Raw genomic sequence first — 24126 nt, forward strand, 5'->3', positions numbered from 1 at the left:
TGCACCATCACCACAGTCCCCTGTGCTCCTCCCTCCCTCCCTCTCACACCTCTCCTTCCTCCTCCCCTGCAGTATGTCTCTGGTTTATAATTGTCTGTTTTTGCCTTGTTGTGTTTTGTACTGTTATTATTTTTTTACACTGATGTCTTATTTGGTTCCCCTATATTCCTGTTATAAGTGATACCATCCAATATTTTTCTTTTTCCTTCTGGCTTATTTCACTGAGCATAATTCCTTCTAGCTCCATCCACGTTGCTGCGAATGACATGAGCTTATCTTTTTTGATTGCTGAATAATATTCCATTGTGTATCGATACCACATCTTCTTGATCCAGTTACCTATTTTGGGGCACTTGGGTTGTTTCCAGGTTTTACCTATTGTAAATAGTGCTGCAATAAACGTAGGTGTACAGGTGCTCTTTTGAATCACTGTTTTTGTGTCCTTTGGGTAGATCCCTAGGAGTGGAATTGCCGGGTCATATGGTAGCTCCATTTTTAGTAGACTGAGTAACCTCCAGACAGCTTTCCACAATGGTTGGACCAGTTTGCACTCCCACCAGCAATGTAGAAGAGTTCCTTTTTCACAACAGCCTCGCCAACATTTGTTGTTGCTTGTTTTTTTTATATGTGCCATTCTTACTAGTGTAAGGTGGTATCTCAGTGTGCATTTCCCTGATTATCAGGGATGTTGGACATTTTTCCATATGCCTGTTGGCCATTTGCATTTCCTCTTTGGAGAAATGTCTTTTGAGTTCTTCTGCCCATTTCTTGACTGGATTGTTTATTTTGTTTTTGTTGAGCCATGTGAGTTCTTCGTATATCATTGTGATCAGTCCCTTATCAGCTGGATGGAGTGCAAAGATTTTTTCCCAATAAGTGCATTATCTCTCTGTTTTGATTAATGTCTCTTTTTCTGTGCAGAAGCTTTTCAGTTTGATGTAATCCCAGGTATATATATTTACCTTCACTATCACTGCTTTGGGTGATGAGTCTTTAAAGAAGTTTCTGAGATATGTCTTGTAGTGTTTTACCTTTATTTTCTTCTATATATTTTATGGTTTCAGGTCTTATGTCCAGTTCTTTTATCCATTTTGAGTTGATTTTTGTGCACAGTGAGAGGTAGTGGTCTAGTTTCATTTTTTTGCATGTGGAGGTATAGTGCTGCAAACTGTCTGTGTTCCACTGAATATTCTTTGCTCCTTTGTCAAAGATTAGTTGTCCATATAAGTGTGGTTTTATTTCTGGGCTCTCTATTCAGTTCCATTGGTCTGTGTGTCTGTTTTTGTTTCAATACCAAACTGTAGCTTTTCGCCATTGAGAATAATGTTGGAGTGGGTTTATCGCATATGGCTTTTATCATGTTAAGGTATGTTCCTTCTATCCTGAGAACTTCAAGGGCCTTCATCATAAATGGATGCTGGACTTTGTTGAATGCTTTCTCAGCATCTATTGATATGATCATATGGTTTTTATTTTTCTTTTTGTTGTTGTGTTGGATTACACTTACTGATTTTCATATGTTGAACCATCCTTGTGCCCCTGGGATGAATCCACTTGATCATGGTGTACTCTCTCTTTGATGCATTGTTAGATTCTGTTGGCAAGGATTTTGTTGAGGATTTTTGCATCAGTGTTGATTAGGGAGATGGGCCTGTAATTTTCTTTTTTTTTGTGCTGTCTTTGTTTGGTTTTAGTATTAGTGTAATATTGGCTTTGTAGAATGTATTTGTTAGTATTCCTTCTTTTTCAATTTTTTGAAAGCATTTGTGTAGGATAGGCACTAATTCACTGTTGAACGTTTGGTAGAATTCATTTGTGAAGCCGTCTGGACCTGGGCTTTTGTTTTTGGGGAGTGCTTTGATTACTGCCTCAATTTCGCTGCTTGTAATAGGTCTGTTTAGTTGTTCTATTTCTTCTTTGTCCAGCTTTGAATGATTATATCGTTCTAGGAATTTGTCCATCTCTTCTGGGTTGTTGAATTTTTTGCATATAGGTGTTCATAGTAATCTCGATTATTCTTTTGATTTCTACTGAGCCTGTGGTGATTTCTTCTCTTTCATTTGTAATCCTATTTATATGTGTTTTCTCCCATTTTTTCTTTGTGAGCCTGGCTAGAGGTTTGTCTATTTTGTTTTATTTTTTCAAAGAACCAACTTTTGGTTTCATTGATCTTTTGGATTGTTTTTTTAATCCCCAATTCATTTATTTCTGCTTTAATTTTTATTATTTCCTTTCACCTACTGGCTGTAGGGTTTTTTTGTTGTTCTTTTTCTAGCTCTTTGAGATGTGAGATTAGGTTGTTTCTTTGAGTTCTTTCTTGTTTGTTGATGTGAGCCTGTATTGCTATATATTTTCCTCTTATTACTGCTTTTGTTCCATCCTATACATTCTAGAAAGTGGTATCCTCCTTGTCGTTCAACTCAAAGTATTTTTTAATCTCTTCTTTGATCCCCTCATTAGTCCAGTGTTTTTCCAGTAGTGTGGATTTCAATCTCCATGAAGTGGGAGGGTTCCTTGTTTTTTTTTTTTCATGATTTATTTCTAGTTTGATGCCTTTATGATCAGAGAAGATAGTTGGAATGATTTTGATCCTCATGTATCTGTTGATGTTTGTCTTGTGGCCCAGTATGTGATCGATTCTGGAGAATGATCCATGTGCACTTGAGAAAAATGTGTACTCATATTTTTTTGGGTGCAGTGTCCTATAGATGTCTGTTAAGTCCATGAGTTCTATGTCTTTATTTAAGGCTCTAGTGTTTTTGTTTATTTTTTGTCTGTTTATTCGTTGATCTGTCCATTGGTGAGAGTGGGGTGTTGAAGTCTCCCAGTATATATGTATTTAATGTCTGTTTTCAGAGCTGGTAATAATTGTCTAATATATTTTGGTGCCCCTTCATTTGGTGAGTATATGTTGATGAGTGTTGTATCTTCCTGATGTATTGTCCCCTTGATCATAATGTAGTGTCCGTCTATGTCTCTTTTTACCTTTTTTAATTTGAAGTCTGTTTCATCTGATATAAGTATAGCTGTTCCTGCCTCTTTTTTGGTCCATTTGCTTGTAGGATTGTTTTCCAACCTTTTATTTTCAATCTATGTTTATCTTTTGTGGTTAAATGTGTTGGATTTTGCAGAAGGTTGGATTTTGTTTTTGAATCCAGCCTGCTACTTTGTGTCTTTTTATTGATGAGTTTAATCCATTTACATTTAGAGTTAATATTGATATGTTGGCATCTGTGTTTGCCATTTTGTTTGTCTTTTTTGTGATTGTATTCCTTGCTTTATTCTGTTCTTCTTGTTAATTCCTCTCTTGGTTTTGGCTTTACGACTTCTTGTAGAATTTATTGGAGTGAGGGGTTTAGTTGTAATGAATTTCTGGAATTTCTGTTTGTCTGAGAAGGTCCATATTTTTTCTTCATAGAGGAAGGAGAGCTTTGCAGAGTAAAGTATTCTTGGTTGGCATTTGCTGTCTTGAAGTTTGCTGAATATGTTACTCCATTCTCTTCTTGCCCATAATGTTTCTTTGGAGAAGTCTGAAGTTAACCTGATTGGTTTTCCCTTATAAGTTATCTGTTTCTTCCCCCTTGCCAGTTTCGTTATTTTTTCCTTGTCTTGGACTCTTGCAAGCTTTACTATTAGGTGTCTTGCTGTAGTTTTCTTTTCATTGTGGTAATTGGGAGTTCTTCTCACTTCTTGTATGTCTATATTCATCTCCTTTTTTATGCTTAGGAAGTTTTCTTCAATTATCATCTTGAATAATTTCTCAGTTCCTTTGTCTTTCTCCTCACCTTCCAGAATGCCTATGACTCTTACATTTCCTCTCTTCATGGAGCCTGATAATTGTCTAAGAGTCTCCTCAAACTGCTTCATTTGCACTTCTCTCTCCTTTTCTCTTTTGGCTCTTTTTATTTCTGTATCTTCAATGCCACTGATCTGTTCTTCCATTTCATTGATTCTGTTTGCATTGCTTTCCCCAGAGTTCTTTAGCTCCTCTAGTAATCTTTTAATCTCCTGTGTTTCTTTTCTTTCCTTTCTCAATGTCTCAATTTCATTCTTAAGTTCAGTGATTATTTGTCTCAAATCTTTTTTTTCCTTTTTGTTTTCTTTCTGCATTTTAATCATGATGATCATTAATTCTCTATCTGATAGGCCGAGTTCTTCCATGTCATCGTTGAGCTCTGGTGACTGTGTTTCTTTTTGTGGTGTGTTCTCCTGTGGGCTAACTTGGTTATTTATATTTTTAATTCTCCCTGTTGTTTGCTTTCTAATTAGTTCTGTGCGTTGGGAGGTCTTGCCATTGGTGTTGGCAGGCATCTCTCTGGAGTGCTCCTTTAGGGGTGCTAGAAACTGTTTACCAGACAGAGACCAGCACTGGTAGGCCTAAACTCCACCAGGGTGTTGATGCTGTGTTGCTGGGCACTGTCCCTTACAGTTCCCTCTCTCTGTATTTACTGTTCCAACAGGGAATCAACTAGTTGGTGATTTTGTTCCGGTCACGAGGTGGCGTCAGAGATCCGTACTTGCTGATCTGTGCTTTTTCCCAGTGGTTCTCTGAGAAACGGAGGAGGTGGGGAGGGGTGCCTAGGTGAGCACCTCAACACAGGGGCTCTTATTCAAGCTGTGCTGTGTCTGCTCTGTGTTCACCCGGTACTGTGCCCACAGGTGTATGGATTCCATGCCCTGACTTCTGCACTCTAGGTCTGAGTTCCAGGGCTATCAAATCCAAATGCCGGCTGTCACCCTGTGCAGTGCCCGCTGTTATGGCATGCCCCACACCCCGGATCCTGCGGCTGGCTCTCAGTTCTAGGATGGGGTCTTGCTCCACTCCTTATTTCCCTCCTTACCCCCCTTTTGAGCTGCCCACCCTCTCTCAGAGCCTGAGGGTGTTTTTGGGATTCTTGGTTTCCAACTATCAGGATGTTGGTGATTTTTTTTTCTGGTCACTAGGTGGCGCCAGAGATCTTTTCTAGTGTCCTTCCAGAACTGTCTCCCCCCCCCCCCCCCCCCCCCCCGTGGGTCCAGGGGAACAGAGTGGGAGTGGCGTGGAGAGCCTCAATGGCGCGGGAGTGCTGTGTCTGCCCTGTGCCCCACTGTCGTGGGTATTCTGCGCCCCAAATTTTGTGCTCTCAGTTCCAAAGCCCTCAGATCCAGGATGTGGGCTGTAGCCCAGTTCAGTGTCCACAGAAATGGCACCTTTTGCACCCTGCTCCCATGTGCGGGCGCCTGGTTTCTGATTACTCGGTGAGGGACATTCACCTCAATGAGGGCTCCCGCTCATCTCCCTGCGGGTGCAGGGACCTGTGCAGCTGGGAACCGCATAGGCTTTTCCAGCTCACCGCTTTTCCACACAAGCTTACCAGCTGGCCTTGGGCTATGTGTAGGTCTCCGTGGAGTCTTTACCTTCCTCTAATGGCGCAAGAGCCATTCGCTGACCTCTGCGGTGATTCCTGCCCAGTTTTCCACAGTTCCAGTTCATAGGGTGCAGTGCCTGAAATAGTTTCTTTCCACTCAAAGTTCTGCTTGATGTGTAGTTTGTTCTTGCTGGTTGTTTTTGTTGGTTTGTTTGTTTTCCTCCTTTCTGTTGGTCAGAGAGTGCTGACTTTGTGGGTCAGGGAGGGTAGCCAGGTTCTGAGCTTTCCTCCCTTCTAGTCCTCTTATGGCAACTTTCTTCTTCGTGCAGTTTGCCAGAATCACCCTGGTTTATCTTCCGCATCCCAGTTCTCGCAGGGACCTGCCATTTTTCCTCCCTATTAACTTTTTTTTAATGGGAGTTACTCGCAGTATTTCCCCTCTACCATGTTGATCTCTCTCTGATGCATTCTTTGACATTGTGCAGGCAATGTACCGGTGGAATGAATGGTGAGTAGGGGGTGACTTTTCCTCCTGGTGGTAAGACTAGCACATAACTATTGCCTTAAGAAAGCTGAGGAGGAGTTCTCTGCTAGAGCAAGGAAGGAGGGGAGTGTACAAACAGACCCATTGGGAAGGAATGTGTGACCTCATGGAAAGAAGGGTCCTGACACTAGCCCGCCCCTTCCCTGCTATCAGCATCAGCATTTATTTTCTTCTGTTTTCACAATGAACTTTGTGCTAAATGATTCTCTAAAGGGCATTTTTTAATTTTAAATGCAGTGTTTCACAAAGAGGCCCCATGGGTTTCCAAACCTAACAGGAGGTCAGGCTCCTGCCATAGAAGCTTTGATCTTCAAATAGCTCCTCATTTCTTCATCTTCAGTTACCTTCAGTGTAATAATATGTGTTCAAAAAGCTATAACCAATGACACTTAAAACCCACTAAGATGTCCCATGTCTAGCTTAAAGTAGCTCTCACCTTAGGAGATTCATACACTGCAGATTAAATATCACACCACAAAGTCTGTTGAGGTCCATGCCTCCTGATTGTGAATAAGTATAGGATGATCCTTCCCTTTGGATTTTGCCGTTTTGTCTTTAGGCCAGATGGTCTGAGGTATTTAGGGAATAAAACAGGTTACTGTGGCAGTAGATAAAATAATTTCATCTCTTACCCATAGACACTGTCTCTGTAAGAAGTGGCAATAGTCTGTGCAGGCCTGAGGCTGGAGATGGCCAAGAAAAGAGGTGATAGGGAGAGAGGAAGCCCTGAGGATGATCTTAGGGAGGTTAACTACTTCTGCTCTCTTTAAAAGACACATGTAGAGTTATTGTCTCTATTCTTCTGAACAGATAATTTAGGTACTTCAAAACTTTGTTCAGAATACGCATACAATGACTTCCCAGCAGAGCTAAACCTGGAATCGCCATAGTAATCTACAGGGAAATGTGTCTTAAGTTAATCCTGGCACTTAGACATTCACCCTTTTGCCACCATCAGTGACCAGAAGATTCTTCCTCTTGTCACCTGGGGGTGACTTAGCCAGATGAAGCCAATAGCCACTGTTGATTAGAAACTTTCAATGGGGACAAAGTGAAGAAAACATATGTGACATGTAGTGTTTTCACCTAGAAAAACAACCTGCTGAAAGTCTTTGATCTTAAAATGCAACAGCGACTCAATTGGGAGCAGAAATTATATAAAGAAAATAAAGACTTTTTCTTAGGCAACAAAACATTCCTCAACATTCTGAAGCTAACCTGAAACTCTACACAGGCATCCCATGTCCGCTAGTAAATAAGAAAAGGGCTGTGGGACATCAGCTCGTCTTATACAAATACATTTGTCTGTGTGGGGCTGAAACAAACCACCAATTGGTTGGGAAAATCTGTAAAAACTGTTGAAAAGGGTATTGAAGTTATAGATCATACTTATTCTTGACTTGCTAGCAAAGATGGTATGGTGCACTAGCTTCCATTTTATCACTAATAAATTCTTGGTGAAAGGCCTCGGAAATGTATTTCCTTTAATAAACCAAAAAAAGTATTCACATAAACTTTTGTTTGCTTTTAAATTTATTTTATGTTCCAGAAGTGATATGACCTTCACTTTAACAGCACAAATAGTGTACGAAATGGATCATATTTCTTGTTCAGCAATCAGAAAAATTCATAATACTTTGCCTCCTCTTTGACTCTCGGGCTCCTAGCTTAGGCACGCGCTCACAAAAAATTTCCATCAGAGGAGATGAAAGATGCAGGTACACTTTTACAGGGAACATTATCTGGTAGCCTGTTATTTGAATAACATTTTGAAAGACTGCATTAGAGAGAGAATTAATATGGGGAGAAGATAGAAAATGAGGGAGAGAGCCCAGGTTTGTTCATGTATTTGTATGATTTCATCGGTTGCACATCTCAGAGAATAAAATATGTCTTAAGAAGAAATAATTCAGTAAAAAGAGAAAAACAGAAAATAAAACATTGAAGTATTAGTAAATTCAGGAATCAAGTGTGTAATCTCTCTCCCTCTCCATCTCTCTCCATCCTATGAGAGAGAAGGAGAGAGAATGGCTGTCACCGCTACTGGTAACATCTCTTTAAAAATTGTGCGTACTTACTAAGAACGTCTTACATTCATTCAAATATCTGTTTCTTTAATAAACAACAAAAAAAATTCTTTACATCTTCATCATGGCCTGCAGTTGATTCTTGGCTCAAGATTTAGTTGGCTTTAGGATTTTATTGATGAATGGTACATTTTTCCTATTAACATTTCTTTTACTATTTCTATAGTAGTTTAACACCTGGATTATAGTTGGTTTTTGTTGTTGTTCTTATTCTTCTTGTTGTTTTGGAGAAAGAAAAAATAGAACTATATTAAATTTCTTTCCATTCAGGGTCTTTTAAAATCCTTATCTTGATGATTTTCTCATCATCTCAGTGGTGATAGTTATTATTTGGATGATTTGATAGTCACATGGGTTTACTCAACCTAAACCTTTGAGTGGATGAGAATCATTTTATTGGAACAACACTGCAACAGAGGAGGAAAAAAAGTGGCATCATTCGGATTTCTTTAAGAAAACCCCTGGGTGTTGGACAAAGCTGTACAAAACATTGTCCATCACCTGCTTTCACGCCAAGCGTAGGCACACGCTCCTTGACTCTATTTTGCTGTTACTGATATAGTTGTGTGTTTCCCTGAAGTAAGCCCACCTCCATGTGTTTGTAGTGTCTGATAAACTGATTCTCCATAAATGCTTAGGGAACAGACTTTGAGTTTGAGGAACAATTTCCCTTTGGTTGCATTTGGTTGTGTCACATTATGGAATTCCTTTTCCTCCTCTGCCTTTCAAAAAAGTCGCTCTCCATAGAGAAATTGAATGGTTCCTGCATTTAGGATTTTGCTTCAGCACAGCCAGCTTGTGCTGAAGATCTGCAGGGCCTGGCTGGAGTCCCCAGTGAGTGATGACCTTCGTTACAGTGAAATGAGATGTGGGCTTTTTCTTATGAAATCCCCCTAGAATGTCAGTTCACTTTATGGTTTTTCTACTTAGGAAAAGCTAAAAACCTTACAGTGAAACTTCAAATCTAAAAAACTGTTAAGATAATTAAGTGCCGTTTGAATTTTAATTCAAAATCAGTTTCTTTTAAATACCCCAAAATTGATGTCAATGCTAAGTTTTTTTTAGAAAAGAGAGTAATCATGATTGATATGTCATAGTAGTGTACTTCTTTTTACCCACTTTTTCAAATTGCCAGTCACTGCATGTTAACACACATACATACAACACACGTTTCTCAGTCCCTTACAAGTTGCAGCCGCCTTCCCATCAGCGCTCGCACAAGCATGCAGCTCCCTGTGTGGTGCTGAGGGCTCACATGACCTTGCTGGGTTCCACGGTAATTGGCAGGTTTCTCCTGGACAGATATCACTTCCTAATATGTTGATTTGAGTATCTGCCTTGAGTGTTTCTTCCTCAGCCCACGGGCAGAGACTGTTGTTCACTTTCTTCATTGTTTATGCTAAAAGCCTGGAAGAGTGTTTGCCACAATGCAAGTGCTTTAAAACAAATTGTGAAGTAAATGAATTGTTCACTTTTCACACTGGGAATGTAAAACGAGGACAAAGGCCTATTAGTACAGCTGTTAAAAAAGCAAGTGCACCCTCAGCCCAGTCCCCTGTGCTCCTCCCTCCTTCCCTCTGCTCCCTGTCCTTCCTCCTTCCCTGCAGGATGTCTCTGATTTATAATTGTTTCTGTTTTGTTGTGTTTTGTACTGTTATTATTTTTTACACTGATGTCTTATTTGGTTCCCCTATATCCCTGCTATAAGTGAAACCATCCTATATTTTTCTTTTTCCTTCTGGCTTATTTCACTGAGCATAATTGGTGAAGGTAATTCTATGGGGACTACACCTGAAAGGGGGGGAGCAAATATTGTTTAAAAATGAACAATGATGTCAAAATTAAAAAAAAAAAATTCTCACCAAAAAAAAAAAAAAAAAGAGCAGAAGTGTTGCCAACCACCCCTCTTCAACCCACCTCCTTCTTCTAACGGAGGGCATTCTTTGAATCTGTTCTCCCTACTGGGTTTGAAATGCCTAACAAAGGACGTGGTTTTAGTGGCTCCTCCTGGTGGGTGATGTCATTGCCGATCCCTGACCTGCCTCTAGAGATGGTCTGGACAGGAAGAGTGTGTTTAGGGCATCCTCCAGGCAGAGTTTGGAGAATGAGACCCTTAGTAGTCAGATGCCCTTAGAGAAAATCTTGAACTTGAGAAGTCTCAAAACCTTTTCTTTTTCATAGAAGAAGACACAAAGAAATGGAAAGACATCCCCTGATCATGGATTGGAAGAATAAACATTATTAAAATGGCCATCCTTCCAAAAGCAATATACAGATTCAATGCTATTCCAATCAAAATTTCTTTTTTTTTTTTTAATTTTTTTTTTTTATAGAGGCATGCTTTATTTATTTGTTTGCTGGCTTGTTTGTTTTGTTTATACAAGCACTGGGTACAGTCAGAAGCGCGGGAGGGTGAGAGAATTCACCAGAGCCAGAGCGGGGAGCAGAGCAGGCAGAAGGACCGAAGTACACTGCTGAGGGGAGCAGCGGGTGGCAGGAGAGGTCTGCACGCCATGTGGGACCCTCCTCTGGTGGCCGGGAAGCAGCCGGCGATCGAACCGGCGCCGCAGAGGCCGCAGGCAGCTTCGCAACCCAGCGCTCAACCGCTGCGCCACTGGGGAGGCCCTCCAATCAAAATTTCAATGTCATTCTTCAAAGAAATAGAACAATTATTGATGAAATTCATATGGAATCACAAAAAACCCCGAATAGCCAAAGCTCTCCTGAAAAAAAAAGAAGGGAATGGAGGCATCACACTCCCAGACTTCAAACTCTACTACAAAGCCATAATCATCAAAACGGCATGGTATTGGAACAAGAACAGACATACAGACCAATGGAATCGAATAGAAAATCCAGAAATAAACCCACAGATTTATGGTCAACTAATCTTTGACAAAGGAGCAAAGACTATGCATTGGAGCAAAGAAAGTTTGTTCAATAAATGGTGCTGGGAAAAGTGGGTCGCTACATGCAAAAGAATGAAGCTTGACCACTGCCTCACACCATACACAAAAATCAACTCAAAATGGATTAAAGAACTAGACATAAGACCTGAAACCATAAAATATATAGAAGGAAATATAGGCGAAACACTACGTGATTTGCACATCAAAGACATCTTTACAGACACATCACCCAAAGCAGTGATAGTGAAGGCAAAGATAAACAGCTGGAATTACATCAAATTAAAGAGCTTCTGCACAGCAAAAGAGACAATAACAAAAACAAAGAGAAACCCCACCAACTGGGAGAACATTTTTGCACCCAACACTAATGATAAAGGACTGATCACAAAAATCTACAAAGAGCTGATGAGACTCAACAACAACAAAGAAAATAATCCAGTCAAAAAATGGGCAGAAGAGCTAAAAAGAAACTTCTCTGAAGAGGAAATGCAAATGGACAACAGACATATGAAAAAATGTTCAACATCACTTGTCATCAGGGAAATGCAAATCAAAACTACCATGAGATACCATCTTACACCAGTGAGAATGGCACATATTAAAAAAACTAGCAACAACAAATGTTGGCGAGGGTGTGGAGAAAAAGGAACTCTCCTGCACTGTTGGTGGGAGTGCAAACTGGTCCAACCACTGTGGAAAGCTGTGTGGAGATTTCTGGACCTACTAAACATAGAGCTTCCATATGATCCAGCAATTGCACTCCTAGGTATTTACCCAAAGGACACAGAAACATCAATTCCAAAGAGCACCTGCACCCCTATGTTTATAGCAGCACTGTTTACAATAGCTAAGCTTTGGAAACAACCCAAATGCCCAAAAATAGATGACTGGATCAAGAAGATGTGGTACATATATACCATGGAATATTACTCAGCATTCAAAAAAGATAAACACATGCAATTTGCAGCAACATGGATGGCGCTGGAAGGGATCATGCTCAGCGAAATAAGCCAAAAAGAAAAAGAAAAATACCGGATGGTCTCACTCATAGCAGGAATCTAGAAAACTTAAATAAGGGACCAGGAAAATGAATAACTGTAAGAAAGTGAAAATCAAAATCAACAAAAAACTATGAACCAGAGACACTTTTAGGGGGGCGGGAGCGGGAGGGGAGGGATTGGGGTCAGAATGGGGGGGCTGCAATTGTATGGGGAATATAACAATAAAATTTATTATCTAAAAAAAAAAAAACCTTTTCCTTTTCAAAGAAAGAATTTATGCTTTTCAATTATCTATGTAATAAGAGAGATTGAATTATTATTCTCTATTGTTAAAAAAATAAAAAGTAAAATAGTTTTAAACCTACAATTACCAGGAATATCACTTTCTTTCTTTGCAGCATTAGGCAATACTTATTTTTATTATCTATATCTGTTTATCTATAAATAAAACATATATCCATTATCATTTAAGTATCATTTAGGTATCAAATTTAACTGATAAAGAAAATCCAAACAGATCAATTATTAGCAAGGAGATTGAATCAGCAGTCAAACCCCTACCAAAAAACAAAAGTCCAGCACCTCATGGCTTCAGTGGTTAATTCTTTTTTTTTTTTTTCAGATTTAATGATTTATACAAGAACCATGGTACAGACCAGATGCACAGAAGGATGAGAGGATTTACCAGAGACAGAGTGGGGAGCAGAACAGGCAGACTACCAAAACACACTGCTGAGGGGAGCAGCGGGTGAGACAGGAGAGGTCTGCTTCGCCATGTGAGATTCTCCCCGTCAGGCCAGGATCGAACCGGCGCTGCTGACGCCACGGACAGCTTCACAGTGTGGTGCTCAACTGCCCGCACCACCAGGGAGTCCCCTTCAGTGGTTAATTCTTCCAAATTTTAAAAAATTATTGATAGCAACTTCAGTTCATCCAAATATACCATTAAGAAATTGCATAGAAAAGTCCCAGGATGGAGAATAAGTAATAATAAATCAAACCTTTACATAGCAATGCATATAGGAAGTACAATAAACATAACATCCCAGTGATAGTATATATAATATAGAAAATTCTTGAATTCCAGGAATAAACACTAATGATAAGAGGAAAAAAATAGAAAAAAAAATCTGGAAAGTTTTACCTTACACCCAATATTTTTTCTTAAAGGTACATGGTTATTTTAATTTTCCTTCAAACGTGTGTGTGTATATGTGTGTATTCATTTACCAATCTTTTATAGTATAATCAAAGATTTTTCTAGGAGTTTTTTTTTTTTTTTGACTTGTTAATCTTTTTTTTTTTTTTTTTATAAATTTTATTGTTATATTCCCCATAAAATTGCAGCCCCCCATTCTGACCCCAATCCCTCCCCTCCCGCCCCCGCCCCCCTAAAAGTGTCTCTGGTTCATAGTTTTTTGTTGATTTTGATTTTCACTTTCTTATAGTTATTCATTTTCCTGGTCCCTTATTTAAGTTTTCTAGATTCCTGCTATGAGTGAGACCATCCGGTATTTTTCTTTTTCTTTTTGGCTTATTTCGCTGAGCATGATCCCTTCCAGCGCCATCCATGTTGCAGCAAATTGCATGTGTTTATCTTTTTTGAATGCTGAGTAATATTCCATGGTATATATGTACCACATCTTCTTGATCCAGTCATCTATTTTTGGGCATTTGGGTTGTTTCCAAAGCTTAGCTATTGTAAACAGTGCTGCTATAAACATAGGGGTGCAGGTGTTCTTTGGAATTGATGTTTCTGTGTCCTTTGGGTAAATACCTAGGAGTGTAATTGCTGGATCATATGGAAGCTCTATGTTTAGTAGGTCCAGAAATCTCCACACAGCTTTCCACAGTGGTTGGACCAGTTTGCACTCCCACCAACAGTGCAGAAGAGTTCCTTTTGCTCCACACCCTCGCCAACATTTGTTGTTGCTAGTTTTTTTAATATGTGCCATTCTCACTGGTGTAAGAAGGTATCTCATGGTAGTTTTGATTTGCATTTCCCTGATGACAAGTGATGTTGAACATTTTTTCATATGCCTGTTGGCCATTTGCATTTCCTCTTCAGAGAAGTTTCTTTTAAGGTCTTCTGCCCATTTTTTGACTGGATTATTTTCTTTGTTGTTGTTGAGTCTCATCAGCTCTTTGCAGATTTTTGTGATCAGTCCTTTATCATTAGTGTTGGGTGCAAAAATGTTCTCCCAGTTGGTGGGGTTTCTCTTTGTTTTTGTTATTGTCTCTTTTGCTGTGCAAAAGCTCTTTAATTTGATGTAGTCCCAGCTGTTTATCTTTGCCTTCACTATCACTGCTTTGGGTGATGTGTCTGTAAAGATGTCTTTGATGTGCAAATCACGTAGTGTTTCGCCTATATTTCCTTCTATATATTTTATGGTTTCAGGTCTTATGTCTAGTTCTTTAATCCATTTTGAGTTGATTTTTGTGTATTGTGTGAGGTGGTGGTCAAGCTTCATTCTTTTGCATGTAGCGACCCACTTTTCCCAGCACCATTTATTGAACAAACTTTCTTTGCTCCAATGCATATTCTTTGCTCCTTTGTCAAAGATTAGTTGACCATAAATCTGTGGGTTTATTTCTGGATTTTCTATTCGATTCCATTGGTCTGTATGTCTGTTCTTGTTCCAATACCATGCAGTTTTGATGATTATGGCTTTGTAGTATAGTTTGAAGTCTGGGAGTCTGATGCCTCCATTCCCTTCTTTTTTTTTCAGGAGAGCTTTGGCTATTCGGGGTTTTTTGTGATTCCATATGAATTTCATCAATAATTGTTCTATTTCTTTGAAGAATGACATTGAAATTTTGATTGGAATAGCATTGAATCTGTATATTGCTTTTGGAAGGATGGCCATTTTAATAATGTTTATTCTTCCAATCCATGAGCAGGGGATGTCTCTCCATTTCTTTGTGTCTTCTTCTATTTCTTTTAACAGTGTTTTATAGTTTTCTTTGTATAGGTCCTTTACCTCTTTTGTTATATTCCCAAATATTTGATTTTTTTTGTTTCAATAACAAAAGGGATGGTCTTTTTGATTTCTTCTTCTTCAGATTTATTGTTTGTGTATAGGAAGGCTACTGACTTTTGCGTGTTGATTTTGTATCCTGCCACTTTACTGAACTGATTGATGAGTTGAATTAGCTTTTCTGTGGAGTTTTTGGGGTTCTCTATGTATAATATCATATCGTCTGCAAATAGTGATAGTTTGACTTCTTCTTTTCCTATTTGGATTCCTTGGATGTCTTTCTCTTGTCTTATTGCCCTGGCTAGGACTTCCAGTATTATATTGAAAAGCAATGGTGAGAGTGGACATCCTTGTCTTGTTCCAGATCTTAATGGAATTGCTTTCAGCTTTTCACCATTGAGAATGATACTGGCTGTTGGCTTGTCATAGATGGCCTTTATGATGTTGAGGTATGTTCCTTGTATCCCAAGAATTTCAAGGGCTTTTATCATGAATGGGTGTTGCACTTTGTCGAAAGCTTTCTCAGCATCTATTGATATTATCATATGGTTTTTATATTTCTTTTTGTTGATGTGTTGGATAACGTTGATTGATTTTCGGATGTTAAACCATCCTTGTGCCCCTGGAATGAATCCTACTTGGTCGTGGTGAATTATCTTATGGATACATTGTTGGATTCTGATAGCTAAAATTTTATTGAGGATTTTTGCATCAGTGTTCATTAGGGAGATTGGCCTGTAGTTTTCCTTTTTTGTGTTGTCCTTGTTCAGTTTTGGTATTAGTGTAATGTTGGCTTCATAGAACGTGTTTGGTATTGCCCCTTCCTTCTCAATTTTTTGGAAGAGTTTGTGAAGGATAGGCACTAATTCGTCTCTGAATGTTTGGTAGAATTCATTTGTAAATCCATCAGGTCCTGGGCTTTTGTTTTTGGGGAGGCTTTTGATTACCATTTCAATTTCGCTAATTGTAATTGGTCTGTTTAGGTGTTCTATTTCTTCTTTATCTAGCTTTGGGTGATTGTAGAGTTGTAGGAATTTGTCCATCTCCTCTAGATTGTTAAACTTGTTTCCATATAACTGTTCATAGTAGTTACTGATTATTCTTTTGATTTCTGCTGTGTCCGTTGTGATTTCTCCTCTTTCATTGATGATCCTGTTTATTTGTGCTTTCTCCCTTTTTTCTTTTGTGAGCCTGGCTAGGGGTTTGTCTATTTTATTGATTTTTTCAAAGAACCAGCTCTTGGTTTCGTTGATCTTTTGGATTGTTTTTTTAGTTTCAATTTCATTTATTTCTGCTTTGGTTTTTATTATTTCTTTTCTTCTACTGGTTTTGGGGTTTTTTTGTTGTTCTTTTTCTAGATCTTCGAGCTTCGAGATTAGGTTGTTTCTTTGCGTTCTTTCTTGTTTCTTGATGTGAGCTTCTATTGCTATATATTTTCCTCTTATTACTGCTTTTCCTGCATCCCATACATTTAGGATATTGGTGTCCTCCTTGTCGTTCAATTCAAAAAATTTTTTAATTTCTTCTTTGATCTCCTCATTAGTCCAATGGTCTTCCAGTAGTGTGGTTTTTAATCTCCATGAGGTAGGAAAGTTCCTTGCCTTCTTTTTATGGTTTATTTCTAGTTTGATGCCTTCATGGTCAGAAAAGATGGTTGGTATGATTTCAATCTTGGTGTATCTGTTGATGTTTGTCTTGTGCCCCAGTATGTGATCGATCCTGGAGAATGATCCGTGTGCGCTTGAGAAAAATGTGTACTCCGTTTTTTTGGGTTTTAGTGTTCTATAGATGTCTGTTAAGCCCAATTGCTCTAGGTCTTTATTTACAGCTTTGGTTTCTTTACTTATTTTTTGTCTTGTTGATCTATCCATTGTTGATAGTGGTGTGTTGAAGTCTCCCACTACGTATGTGTTATCTCTGATGTCTGTTTTCAGAGAGGACAACAGTTGTCTGATATATTTTGGTGCTCCTTCGTTTGGTGAGTATATGTTAATGAGTGTTATTTCTTCTTGAAGTATTGTCCCCTTGATCATAATGTAGTGACCATTGGGGTCTCTTTTTATCTTTTTGAGTTTGAAATCTGTTTTATCTGATATAAGTATAGCTGTTCCTGCTTTCTTTTTTGGTCCATTTGCTTGAAGGATTGTTTTCCATCCTTTCACTTTGAGCCTATTTTTATCTTTTGTAGCTAAATGTGTTTCCTGGAGACAGCAAAAGGTTGGGTTTTGTTTCTTAATCCAGGATGCAACTCTGTGTCTTTTTATTGAAGAGTTTAGTCCATTTACATTTAGAGTTAATATTGATATGTTAACATCTGTATTTGCCATTGTGTTTGTCTTTCCTTTGATTTTATTTATTTATTCTTTTAATAACTTTTTTTTTTTTTGGCCTTCTTTCATTGTTATTCGTCGCTCTGAGGTTCTGGCTTTAGGACTCCTTGTAGTATTTTTTGGAGTGGGGGTTTAGTTGCAATGAAATTCTGGAGTTTCTGTTTGTCTGGGAAGGTCCATATTCTTTCTTCAAAGAGGAAGGAGAGCTTTGCGGGATAGAGTATTCTTGGTTGGCATCTGTTTTCTTGGAGTCTGTTGACTATGTCCCTCCACTCTCTCCTTGCCCGTAGTGTTTCTTCGGAGAAGTCTGATGTCAGCCTGATTGGTTTTCCTTTGAATGTTATCTGTTTCTTCCCTCTTGCCAGCTTCATTATTTTTTCCTTGTCCTGGATTCTTGGAGCTTTACTATTATGTGTCTTGCTGTATTTTTCCTTTTGTCGTGGAAGTTTGGTGTTCTTCTTGCTTCTTATATCAATTTTCAGCTCCTTCTTCACATTTGGGAAGTTCTCTTCAATTATCTCTTTGAATATTTTCTCTGTTCCTACATCTCTCTCCTCTCCTTCTGGTATTCCTATAACTCTTATATTTCCTTTCCTCATGGAGTCAGATAGTTCCCGAAGTCTTTCTTCGTTCTTTTTCCTTCGTACTTCTCTTTCCTTTTCTGTTTTGGTTCTTTTTATTTCTGTGTCTTCAAGATTACTTATTCGTTCTTCCATTTCATCTATTCTGCTTTCATTGCTTTTCCCAGAATTCTTTAGTTCTTCCATTAATTCTTTGATCTCCTGCATTTCTTTTACTTCCCTCTTTAGGGACTCAATTTCTTTCTTCTGACCATTGTTTTCCCTCTCTAGGGACTCAATTGCATTCTTCTGATCGTTGATTATTTTTCCCTTATCATTGTTTTCCTTTATGACTTCTGTCAGTTTTTTAATCACGGCAATTTTAAATTCTCTTTCTGGAAGGCTCAGAAATTCTTCCAAGTTATTGTCGTTGCAATCTGGGGGCTGGCTTTCTTTTTGTGGTGTGCTTTTTCTCTGGAGAGTTGCTAGGTTGCGTGTGGTTCTTCTCCTCCCTACTGTCTGTTTTCTAATTTGCCGTATGCGTTGGGACACTGTGTTGTTGGGACTGGCCGGCATCTTGGGTGGGCTTCTCTGTTCCCCTCTGGTTCTTCCAGGAGTCATCTGTCAGTTTCAAGCAGCCTTTACTAGAGAAAGGTCCCTGTTCTAAAATGCCGATGTGGGGACACACTCCCCTGTGCGCCTGGTCTGCCCCGGCGGTGGGTTCCTGCTCCCCTCTGGGCTTGGACTGCAGGCCAGAGGGGGTCTGGCGTGGGCGAACTTCCCCCGCTCACCTCTGGCTCCTGAGGAAGCCTTCTGCAGGTAGTCTTTACTGAAGAAATGTCCCTGTTCTAAAATGGTGATGTGGGACACACTCCCTGCGCTTCTGGTCTCAGGCACACTCTTCTGCGCGCCTGGTCTGCCCCGGCTGTGGGTGCTCGCTCTCCCTGTGGGCTCAGACTACTTGTTCGGAAGGGGCCCGGTGTGGGCTAACTCCCCAGCTGGCCACTAGCTCCTTCAGTAGCCTGTGCTGGGGTCAAGTCGCTAGGTGGCGCCAGAGATCTCTCCTAGAGCCCTTGGGGAGCTGATTTTCCACCCTGTGGGACAGGGAGCAGAGCGGGGATGGTAGGGTACACCTCAACGGCTTTGGGGTGCTGTGTCCGCCTTGTGCCCCACCGTCGTGGGGAACCCACGCCCCTAATTTCGTGCCCCGGGTCTCAGTTCCAAAGCCCTCAGTTCCAGGACGCGGGCTGTAGCCCAGATCAGTGGCGCGGGAATGGCGCCTTTTGAATCCCGCTCCCCTGCCTGGGCGCCTGGTTCCTGCTCACTCAGGGAGGGCCTCCGCCCGGGTCTCAGTTCCAAAGCCCTCAGTTCCAGGACGCGGGCTGTAGCCCAGATCAGTGGCGCGGGAATGGCGCCTTTTGAATCCCGCTCCCCTGCCTGGGCACCTTGTTCCTGCTCACTCAGGGAGGGCCTCCGCCGTCTCCCCACAAGCCTAGGTCGCAGTCGCGGGGATCTGGGCAGCTGCAATCCGAGCACTGCTTTCGCGCAAGCTTACCGGGCGGCCGGGGCTGTGTGCTGGTGCTGGTCTCCTCCTGGGGGCGGGGCTCTCTTTAATGGCGCCTGGAGCTCACCTCCGCGGCGGATCCTACAGGGTTCGCCTCAGCTCCCGTTCACGGGGTGTGGTGGCTGAAATAGTTCCTTTCCACTCACAGTCCCACTTGCTGCGTCCGTTTTTCTTGTTGGGCGTTTTGGTTTGTTGTTTCCCTACTCTCTGCCGGTCGGAGAGTGCCGCCTCTGTGGGCGGGGGAGGGGAGCAGGGTTCTGCGCTTCCCTCCCTTCTCGTCCTCTTTTATGGCAACTTTCTTCTTTGGGCAGTTTGCTGGAGTCGTCCGTTTATCTTCCGTGTCCCAGTTCTCACTGGGACCTGCCGCTTTTCCTCCCTATTAACTTTTTTTAATGGGAGATCTTACTCGCAGCGTCTCCTCGCCACCATGTTGCTCCGCCCCCTCTTCGATTTTTCTAGGAGTTTTAATCTGATGATTGAAATTCTAGATAATCTTTCTCACAAAACTTATAATTCATTACCTACATTTCCAGTGTCTCTTATTTTTTTGTATGCATAAATAAAACTTTTTATTTTTATATTCCTCATACAATTGCAACCCCGATTTAGACCCCAATCCCTCCTTTCCCCGCCCCCACCCCAATGTATATGTCTCTGGTTCATAGTTGTTTGTTGATTTTGATTTTTTTCTTTCTTATAGTTATTCATTTTCCTGGTCCCTTATTTAGGTTTTCTAGATTCCTGTTATGAGTGAGACCACCCAGTATTTTTCTTTTTCTTTCTGGCTTATTTCACTGAGCATGATCCCTTCCAGCTCCATCCATGTTGCTGCAAACTGCATGTGTTTATCTTTTTTGAATGCTGAGTAATATTCCATGGTGTATATGTACCACATCTTCTTGATCCAGTCATCTATTTTTGGGCATTTGGGTTGTTTCCAAAGCTTAGCTATTGTAAATGGTGCAGTTATAAACAAAGGGGTGCAGGTGCTCTTTGGATTTAATGTTTCTGTGTCCTTGGGGTAAATACCTAGGAGTGGGATTGCTGGATCATACGGAAGCTCTATCTTCAGTAGGTTGAGGAATCTCCACACAGCTTTCCATAGTGGTTGGACCAGTTTGCACTCCCACCAGCAGTGCAGGAGAGTTCTTTTCTCTCCACATCCTCACCAACATTTGTTGTTGCTAGTTTTTTTAATATGTGCCATTCTCACTGGTGTGAGATGGTATCTCATTGTAGTTTTGATTTGCATTTCCCTGATTGCAAGTGACGTTGAACATTTTTTCATATGCCTGGTTACACTCAATCAATGTTTATAGTTTAAAATAAAGATGACAACACTTCTTAATTTAGTAAAAATATTTTAATGTGGGACTAATTAATTTTTCTCAAGATATTTTAAAGAACTGCTTGGAATGAGATTTCCAAATCAAGGAAACATGCCTTTCTTTTCAGTTTATCAACTATCCTTAATAGAGCATTTTTACCAGACTGGGTTGGGGCAGTCAAGAATTCTATCATTGGCCTCTGATTTGTTAGTGGATATTCCAACAAATCTTCAAAAAATGGTTAAGAATGCTGGAATAAAAACTAGGCCATGAATAGCCCCCAATACCATGACAAGAAACATAATCTTAAAACACGTCCTAAAGATGTATGTGTTTGCTACAGATAAAACACACACTCTTATTATTGTTGACAGTGCACTTTGTAACACTGCGTAACCTAGCAAAAACAATGCCTCAATTGCTTTTTGGTTTGCTGAGGGTTTAGAACTGGAAACAAATGCATATGAAATATGTGCACAAAAATCAAAAGAAAACCCTATACAAATCACAAGATTCATCATGGATACGGAATCAAGGTTGACATGCCAGAATCTCATGAAACCTGTTATTCCTACAATCACAGACCCAACAGAAAAAGTGACCCACAAGGAGCACAATGGGTGGGGAATTAACAATAAAGAAACAATGAACATAGCTATGGATGCAACAATGACACTTCCAACAGTGTTATCTAAGATTGCAGAATATTGATCAAAATAGATAAAAGCTGGGTTATACACCATTAGGGGAATCTCACTCCTTTTGGCAATACTTCCTAATTGGAATAACATGTTCTTCTTACTGTGCGAAGAAGAAACACCCGTGGTCTGAATGAAGGCCCGGGAAGAAGTAATCTCATGTGATGATGAAATATTAATATCACATGTAAAAATTGGAATATGCACTAAAAAACCAGGAATGTTGTTTATAAAACTATCTCTGTCATTTACAGCTAAGATGTTGGCTTCCATATACTGTATATATACTTGTAACCAAAACTCTGTTAGATTTTGAATGACATAGTCACTGTTTTCAAAAGTGGTCAGACATTTCCCCAATGTTTGCCTAGTGTCTTTATCCCGGTAGTCAATAGCTTCAGTCATGATAACCATCACGATGGGACCATAATCTGAAAAATGCTCTTCATGGATGTTAAAATAGGGTGTGATATAGGAATCGTCACTTACCAAATGTTGAAGGTCTAAACCTTCCTGTACTGGAAACAGCCATGTATATTGAATGCGATGTACAGAAGGTATAAAACCACTATCACAGACTTGGACTTAGTGTTTGTGAGAAAGGGGCCAAAATAATCTCTAAAGAACAAGTTCATTGGATGGATGCTCGATTCTTCATCAGTTCGAAGAGAAGTAAATGGGAGGCAGCAGCACCTTATCAGCGAGGAAGAATTTTGGTCTGGGTTTCCCTCTGACCTTTGCAGCCTGCGCTGACAGGCCGCTTCTTTCCTACCATCTAGGGCCATAAAGGTGCCAAAACAGGTGATGTTTCAAAAATAACAGAAGATCAAGGTTGTTCCTGTGTAAATGCAAAAGTACTGCACGGACTTAAAGGAGGTCATCACCCCTGTAATGAAGGCCAGGACATTTGTGGGAGTGGTGATGGTGATGGACACCGCCACATGGGAGTAGACGTCAGACATTCGCTGTTGTACGCTGTCCATGATGTTGGTCTTCTGCCAAGCAGAAATCATGATAAACATGTCATCAATGCCAAAACCTGTTAAAAAAATAAATCTTAATGTATATTCATATACATGAAAGTGTAAATAGCACAATTCAAAAGGTTTCCCCCTTTTTCTCTTTTGAATGAAGCAACATTGTTTTACATCCTTGTTGAGTTTTTGACAGTCTAGAATTTCTCCCCTCAGGTGTGGCCACCTTCGCTCTCCCAGCACCAGTGAACCTGTGGTCCTCCACCAGAGTCCTTGTGCTCTCCTCCCTGTCCTTCTTGCCACCCTCCCCCTCCTCCCCCTGCTTCCTGGCTGTCTCAGCTCTAGGTCAGCTTTCAAGATTTGCTTTGAAAGTTTGTCTTTGTATGACCCTTTGTCTGGTTTCCCTATATTCCACATCTAAGTGAAATGATCCTTTGTCCCTTAAGGTCTTATTCTTTGTCCCTTCACGTTTTGTTTATCTTGCACAATCTGTCTCTGAGTCCACAACAGAGCGCACTCTTCCCTCTGTAATAAGCTTGTGCTTTGCATGGATTCCTATTATTTCCACACAGCACAGTATACTCCTCCTCTCCATTTGTGGTGCCTCAGTGTTGAGATCAGGAAACCTGGTGGATGCGTGTTAGTCCAAGCAGGATTAGCAATCTGTTCCTGATTCCACTAGATTACTTGAGAGACCATTTTCTCTCATAAGCCATTTCACAGAAATGCACAAACACTTTCAGCCAACATTCTGTTACTGAACCTATCTGACCACCACAGCATCAGTCTATCATTGCAATATGACTTGCGAGACACCGTGTCATTTACAAGCATGCACACACTAGTTTTCCTGCTCTTCTGTTTTTAATATCCAGATAATGTCATTCAAACTTCCCAAGCTGAATCTAGCAAGCTGGCCTTATCTTCTCCAGATACACAAAACTAGATTGCAATAGAGCAAAGCCCAAAACCCCTGAAGGAAAAACATACCTCCACAGCATATCTGAGGAGTAGCAGTCCCAAGGGAGAGAAAACATGAAGCAAACTCTGTGTAGTGAGATTAGGGTAGCACAACTCGTGGCGGGTGGACACATGCTATACAACAACCCCTACAGTTGGGCCTCCCTGGTGGCGCAAGGGGTTGAGACGCAGCCTGTGAAGCAATCCTCAGAATCTGCAGTACGAGTTCGATCCCCTGGCTGGCCAGGGAGCAACCCACATGGCGAGCAGACCTCTCTTGACTCACCTGCTACTCCCCTCAGCAGTGAATTTCAGTCAGTCTGCCTGTGTACTTCAGTCAGTGAGAATCCTCTCACCCCTCCACACCTCTGGCCTGTAACCCAGCTCTTGTATGCATAAATAAATAAATCTTAAAAAAAAAAAAAAGAAACCCCTACAGTTGTGGGTTTGACACACAGCAATATCAGGGACTCCTGAGACCCGGCAATGCACTGAATAAGGGAGTCAGCAAGTTGACAGCCAGGAACTGGAAAGCTTTGGGGTGGGGGTTCAGCATGAGCATTACTGGCTTGAGTGGAGGCTCACAGTATAGAACAGCTGGACCCTGACCTCTCAACAGGGAGAGCTGAGTCAGGTCACCTGTGTCTCCCCATAGAAAAGGCTACTACTTGAGACTAGGATATTCAGAGAAATCGCCACCCCAACCTGTGGCTAAAGCCAAAACAACAAAGGAATCCTGGTAAACTAGAGCTCAGTGCCTGCTAATGACAGGCACTCACACCCCAGGATAAGGCTTTGAGTGTAAAAAGAGAAGAGAACTCCCGGCCTGTGAGCCCATGTCAGCT

General features: G+C 40.6%; 1 pseudogene across 1 annotated transcript in view; it reads right to left on the reverse strand.

Annotated features, from left to right (window-relative positions):
* Positions 1 to 24126, reverse strand: part of LOC311184222 (patched domain-containing protein 3-like) — a 40936-nt pseudogene that overhangs the window by 4303 nt on the left and 12507 nt on the right. The window contains exon 4 of the transcript in view: positions 21452 to 22386. The product of the transcript in view is annotated as a patched domain-containing protein 3-like (transcript). The remainder of the gene's footprint in view (positions 1 to 21451; positions 22387 to 24126) is intronic.

The sequence above is a fragment of the Talpa europaea genome, assembly GCF_964194135.1.
Source record: "Talpa europaea genome assembly, chromosome: 14".
NCBI classification, from domain to species: domain Eukaryota; kingdom Metazoa; phylum Chordata; class Mammalia; order Eulipotyphla; family Talpidae; genus Talpa; species Talpa europaea.